General features: G+C 36.3%; 1 long non-coding RNA gene across 1 annotated transcript; it reads left to right on the top strand.

Annotated features, from left to right (window-relative positions):
- Window positions 1-4,369: 4,369 nt before the first annotated feature.
- LOC149179099 (uncharacterized) lies at window positions 4,370-5,983 on the top strand. Its single transcript, XR_016258897.1, has 2 exons — window positions 4,370-4,481; window positions 5,504-5,983. It is a non-coding gene; the product is annotated as an uncharacterized LOC149179099 (long non-coding RNA).
- The last annotated feature ends 349 nt before the right edge of the window (window positions 5,984-6,332 follow it).

Raw genomic sequence — 6,332 nt, 5'->3', positions numbered from 1 at the left:
TATGATATGATTCGATTTTCACCTTCGACCCCAAACTTCAACCTTCGAATTATCTTCTCAGTATACTGTTCACAGCTCTGATACCATATAGAATATTTCTATAAATCTAGCTCTGATACCATGTAGAAAATTTCTACAAATCCATCTCTGATACCATGTAGAAAATTTCTACAAATCTAGCTCTGATACCATGTAGAAAATATGATGGTAGGTTAACCCGATAATGCAATATAAATCAAAGCAGAATACTATAACCTACTTCTACTATCAATTTGCGGAAGCTTAAATATCGAGCTGAACAATATAACCAGAAGAAGAAGAATCAATGCACAATACACATGAAAATATTTTGGGGAAAGCCTCAGCGAAAAACCCCACTATCTGTATTATCATACAAGGTGGAAATACATAGGAATTATACAAAGACTTAGCTCCCACAGCTAGCTAGCTCTCAATACAATCCTCACAGATGCTCAAAGGCAATCAAAGCTTCTCTCAAGCCTTCCTCTCTGCCGTCCAAGCTCCTATTTCCTTGCGCTGTTCCTCTGAGATGATTCACCTTCAACCAAGTGGAACACTCTGATCTCACACATTGTCAAAACTGCGCAATCCTCAAGGAATGATGCCTTGACTGCATGCATGAGTTTTCTTTATAAGAAAACACATGCAACTGATTGTACACTGTCCTTGACATTTAACTCAATTGGGTCTTTCTCAGAATAGACATGCATGAGTTTCTGATGACAGAATCTTCAGTTAACTGGAGTAGCACTAGTTGGATGCATGCATGCATCAACTGATTGTTAACTCTCTATTAGTTCCTTAAACAGTTTGGAAATAATTTAACTGGACTTAACTCAGTAAACTGAGTTAACTAGTTACAACTCAAATATAACTCAATCTTATCTCCTTAATTTAAGGGATAACTCTTGCATGACTTCGAAAGACTTCTAACTTGAATTTCTCCAACTAATTAAGTCAAAATAACTTAATTATTAATTATTTCCAAGTAGTTGTTAAGACTAAATTTGATTTTAATTCACAATTTAATTAAGGCCAAATTAAATTGGAATATTCTTGTTTCCATATTTCAACATATTAACTAGCACATTAAGTGCGCAGTTAGTGTAACCGATGGCCTCCAATTATGCGTGGTGTGGTCACATGTGAGGGTGCTGGCCCTCTCCTCCCCCAACCACTACGGTTAAACATAGCAAATAGAAATCCTAACCATAGTATTGTAAGGACCACTAGCGCGGTATAATGGTAAGGCTCTGGACTTGTCCAAGCGAGGTCACAGGTTCGACTTCGCCGACTTGCAATAAAATTTTGTCACTGTGCGCTGATGCCAGGTCTTTGGGGAGGGACACGTGGTGGCCTTTGAGCTTGCCACATGTCTCCTTCTCATTGGTCCTCCTCCAACCAATAAGAAAACACCATTTCACCAAACTGTAGACCAACCAGAATCCGCCACTTGGCATAACCACACTAAACGTTGACCAACCTTTGACCTGCACAGTCACCTGCCACGTCAACAGTACGGGTTGCTGACTATGTAGTGATTGCACTTTTTTTTCAAAATTCCTCTCCTTGGCAAAGTGGACAGAACACAATATCTTTCTCATACGAGCTCCATTTTGAGTGAAACAAGTTGGGATGGGATCGTATCATTGAGACATATGCGATCGTTCAGTGTTAGAGTGATTATAAGCACTTTGATTTTTGAGCTAAATACTGATCACCTAATCACAAGGACCCTTTTATAGGCGGTGCATGTGTCTTCCAACTATCCTTTGATTTGATTCATTGTTTATAATCCAAAGCTCATTTCCACCTATATAATATAAAAATAGGGTATTCCTATCTTCCCTTCAAAAGCTATTGGTTGAGCTAAATCAAGCTAGGACTGTCTGGTTCTTTAGTAGAGGAATGAAATTTATTCATAAAAGAAATAGATCCAAATGGGGTGCAACTAAACAACTCTGAGGACACACTGATCTAGGCCTATAACTCCTTCGGTGAGGTAAAATCTTGACTAGCATATGAAGTGATAACTCATTTTGAGGTAAATTCGACCTACAGATGGTGGAATAGATTTATTTGAAAATGACACATTCCCAACAAGATAAATTTCTTTGCTTGGCTAGTCCTTCACAATAAAATCTTGACTTGGGAGAACCTACTGAAAAGAGGCTTCATGGGACCAAACATATGTGCCCTATGTAGACAACCTAAAGAAACAATAAACCACCTTTTTATTAAATGCTTTATTACCCAAAAAAATTGGTTTATTGTTCTTCAGGTCTTGGGCATTAGAGAAACCCTAGAGTGGACCTCCTTTGAGGAAATTCTATATTTTTGGGTGAAAAAAATACAAATATCTCTATGCTAGTCCTATCTTTGTTGCCTGGGGAATATTGCTACTAAGAAATAGGGCCATATTCAAAAATGATAGTATTTGCATCCTCCCTCAATCCTCCAAGATTGTTTCCCTCTTCAAGGAATATATCCCTCTACAGTTTGGAAAAAGACCAAGAAGATTTCAATATCTCGTTATCTCTCTTGATCTTCCTATAGGATTTTTTTATGGACCAACATAACATAACATTTGTGGTGGAGGGGGATTGATTAAGCTGCTAGGGAAAAATATGTCCTTTTCAAAGGTGGCCTTGGATCTAGGACTAACACCAAAGAAGAATTGATAGCATTTTGGGCTCTCATAACTTTAGCTAAGCTAAAAAGCATTAAATGCACTTTGATTTTCGATGACTCCAAATGTGTTATTGATTGGTTGACAAGTAATTCTCCATTATAAGTCCCAAATTTAGCTGTTTGGAAGCACACAATTGAAGAAATAAAAAACCACTTTTAGGAGATCATATTTCAACATATCTACGGAGAATTTAAAAATTTTGTTGAAAGGCTCTCCAAAAGTGCTTTATCTTTGGACCCTGGTTCCATTCTATATGAGGAACTTGATGGCACCCATGTCAGAGGCATGCATTCCATTCTTATACATTTCATGAATTAACCTTCACTTTTCAGCTAAATCATTCAGAGGCCTAACTTTCAACCCTCTACATCAAATTGAACTATATTTTCAACGCTGTAGGCTCCTGATTATTTGTCTCATTATGAACTGACCTTCTCCTCTCAACAAGTTCATTTGTAGGCTCAATTTTCAACTCTCAAGATCAAACTTAATTTATAATTTCAACATCTCAGGTTATTGGTTATTTTACTCACTATATTTTCAAATATTTTTTTAAAACTTAATTTCAAATCCTTTTGAAAACTTAATGTAATATCTCTCTCCCTATTTTGACAACACATCACATTTCTCAAAAATATATTTAATCATATTAATTGTATTTTTTGCATTTCTAATTCAAAATAGAATGTGTATAAAATTATGCAAATCATCTTGCCATATCTGATAAAGATAGAATACATATAAAATTATGCAAATCCTCTTGCCATATCCCGTAAAGAGTTGAAAAAGAAGACTTCAACCAAAAAGACATATTTTTGTATTCCTTTACTCTTGAAAAAAACACCTTATAATAAATATTGAAAACATAATCATATATTTCATTACTTACCAAAAATACCATATATCATGCAATCTTGTTTTACCTCATACAACTTACTATAAACGATTTTCTGAATTAGTGAAGTTTACCTAACATATTTTCGACTCTTAACTCTAAAATATTAAATTATAAACGAACACGTAGTCTAATGAGGCGGAGGAGTTGCCCAAAAAGTTATGGAAATTCCAGTTTTATTTAAAGAAAATCCGATAAAAATTTTTGTAAATCAAAATTATAATTGTTAAACTTCAAAATTTTAGCTATTCAAGTTTTTGATGGTGCTGAATCCATCTTCAAAAACATGCCTACTCCCTAATTATAAATTACAAACCTAATCGGAAAAAATATACAAAAGGTATTTCAAACTTAAATTTGAATCCAGTGAATATGTTTCCATATATAAGTAACATCACATAAAGCTCGTTGTAAGGGCATATCAAATCAGATGTACAATAAGGTAAGATGTGGTCGATTTACGTTAACTTTTTAGTGTGTAAGCAAGCACCAATGAGCAATGCCGACGGCCGGGTCATACACAATGTCGGCTCGTCACACACTGTCAATATACAGCCATCCGACAAAACATTGACCCATGTTGAGTGGGTGCGATTTTCGTATGTGTAAAGCTCTGCTAAAGTAGTACCACTGACCGCGCGACTGGTTACCAACCTCGAACACGTGTGTACAGCGCTGATAGGACAAGCTTCACATATGTTGGAGGAAGGTGTACAGTTTCTCCATTATAGTTTTCATTATTAGTTCAGTAGTGCAGTGCCTATCTGTGTTTTATATGGTGCTCATGCTATAAATATGTTGCAGAAATGGTGAAGCTTCACATATGTTGGAGGAAGGTGCAGTGCAGTTCCTCCACTATGGTTTTCATTATTAGTTGAGTAGTGCAGTGCCCATCTGTGTTTTATATGTTGCTTATGCTATAAATATGTTGCAGAAATGGTGAAGCTTCACATATGTTGGAGGAAGGTGCAGTGCACTTCCTCCACTATGGTTTTCATTATATCTTGATTAGTTGAGTAGTGCAGTGCCTATGTGTGTTTTATATAGTTTTCATTATATCTTGGTTGCTTGTGCAGTGCTGTACTTTGGATGATATCTTGACTGTTTTTCAGTATATCTTTTTCATCACCCACACCCATAGGAGAAGAAAGAGAGCAAGCTTTGCAATATTAAAATGCTTCTCAATTCTTTTAGCTTTTAGAGGAATAATATTTTGAGAGTTTCATAAAAGAGTAGAGAATTATTTTAATAAGACAAGGCTGTGCTTTCTCTCTTCTCTCGTTGGTATGGGTTGATTTTCAGAAAAATAAAATGTAACTCGAACTAGTTGAGACTCTAGTGATCTGCAACAAAGAAAACCAGGTTATAATATGTGGCAGTTGTTCTGTTTTCGTCATACGTAGTTTTTGTTTTTCAACCGTGCATTTTGGCAAGACTTCTTCTAAGTTTCGAAAAAACATAGTTAATGTTTTGCAGGAGGTTTGGGAGTGTCTCATGCATGTAGGTAAAAAGTTATTGAAAAGTTTTGTATAAACAAGAGCCAAGGCTGATGAGCGAGATCAGTAAACTGTCCTTGACCTCGACAGTGATGTTAACAGAAATGAACCCCCCTTGACAGGAAGGAGTCAGAGCCGAGGTCATGGAGATAACCGGACAAGCCCATCATCCATCATTATAGCAGGGCAGGAGATAAGTAAACTGTCCTTGACCTGGACAGTGATGTTATCAGAATTGAATCCCCCATGACAGGACGGAGTCAGAGCAGAGGTTATGGAGATCACCGGACGAGCCCATCATTTAGACATTGATGTTCTTAGTCCTGTTCCCATATATTCTTTAGATGAATTTCATATATGGGAGCTGATCATAACTCGTGGGATTAATTATGTGTGCAGATGATTACTGTTCGGAAGGAATCCATGAGGTTGTACCCACTCTTTTTGCAGTGAGACCGGACAAGTCAGACAGGACAAGCAATAGTAAGAGTTTCTTCGTCAGAGAGGACAAGCAAGACTAAGAAGAATGGAAGAGGGTTTCTGGTCAGAATTGCAATTGAGTTAAGTTTAACTATTTCAGAAAGATTCCACGTGATGCCCAATAGCAAGAGAAACGCCACTGGATTCATTCCATAAATTTGTGTATGTGGGAAGAATTCGGTCCTGTGAGAAGCTGTCTTACATGGAGCAGAAGGCGATACCTATCATGATATTGTGTTAATTTGTCTTCACTTTATCGCCAAATTACAATAATTTCCTATGTCGCTATTTAGAGTCATGCATTTAAGGGAGCGCAGCTACGCTTTCACATGATGTAAATATCTGAAACACTGTTGTGCATTAAAATTAAAATAATGTTTAGTGGCATCTTCTCTGTTAGCCGCTGTAAAGTCTCCATAAAACAGCGTGTTACTTACCCGTTCAGTCATGGATTAATCATTGCCTGTGTCTCTTCTCGTAATATATATTGCAAGGTTCAAACTTTATGTTTTGGTGTTAAGAGATGGGCTGCACTTCAATATGAAGAAAATCGTTTGTGTTAGGAATTCAATTTGGATGAATTTATTCTTATACATTTATATATATCATAATATGTATACACGTTGTAGTATTAGTATTTCATATCATTAAAATTTACATTTTATAAATAAACATTTTACCTTCACCCGTGGCAAATGAAAGGGGAGGAAGTTACTTCACTTTAGTCTTGATTCTTCGAAATGCGAGA

Source organism: Pinus tabuliformis, chromosome 4_1 (genome assembly GCF_031772625.1).
Source record: "Pinus tabuliformis cultivar Carrire ecotype Pingquan chromosome 4_1, CPIR1, whole genome shotgun sequence".
Classification (NCBI taxonomy): Eukaryota; Viridiplantae; Streptophyta; class Pinopsida; order Pinales; family Pinaceae; genus Pinus; species Pinus tabuliformis.
The sequence above is the reverse complement of the archived record's forward strand: the minus strand, read 5'-3'. Positions and strand labels throughout refer to the sequence as shown.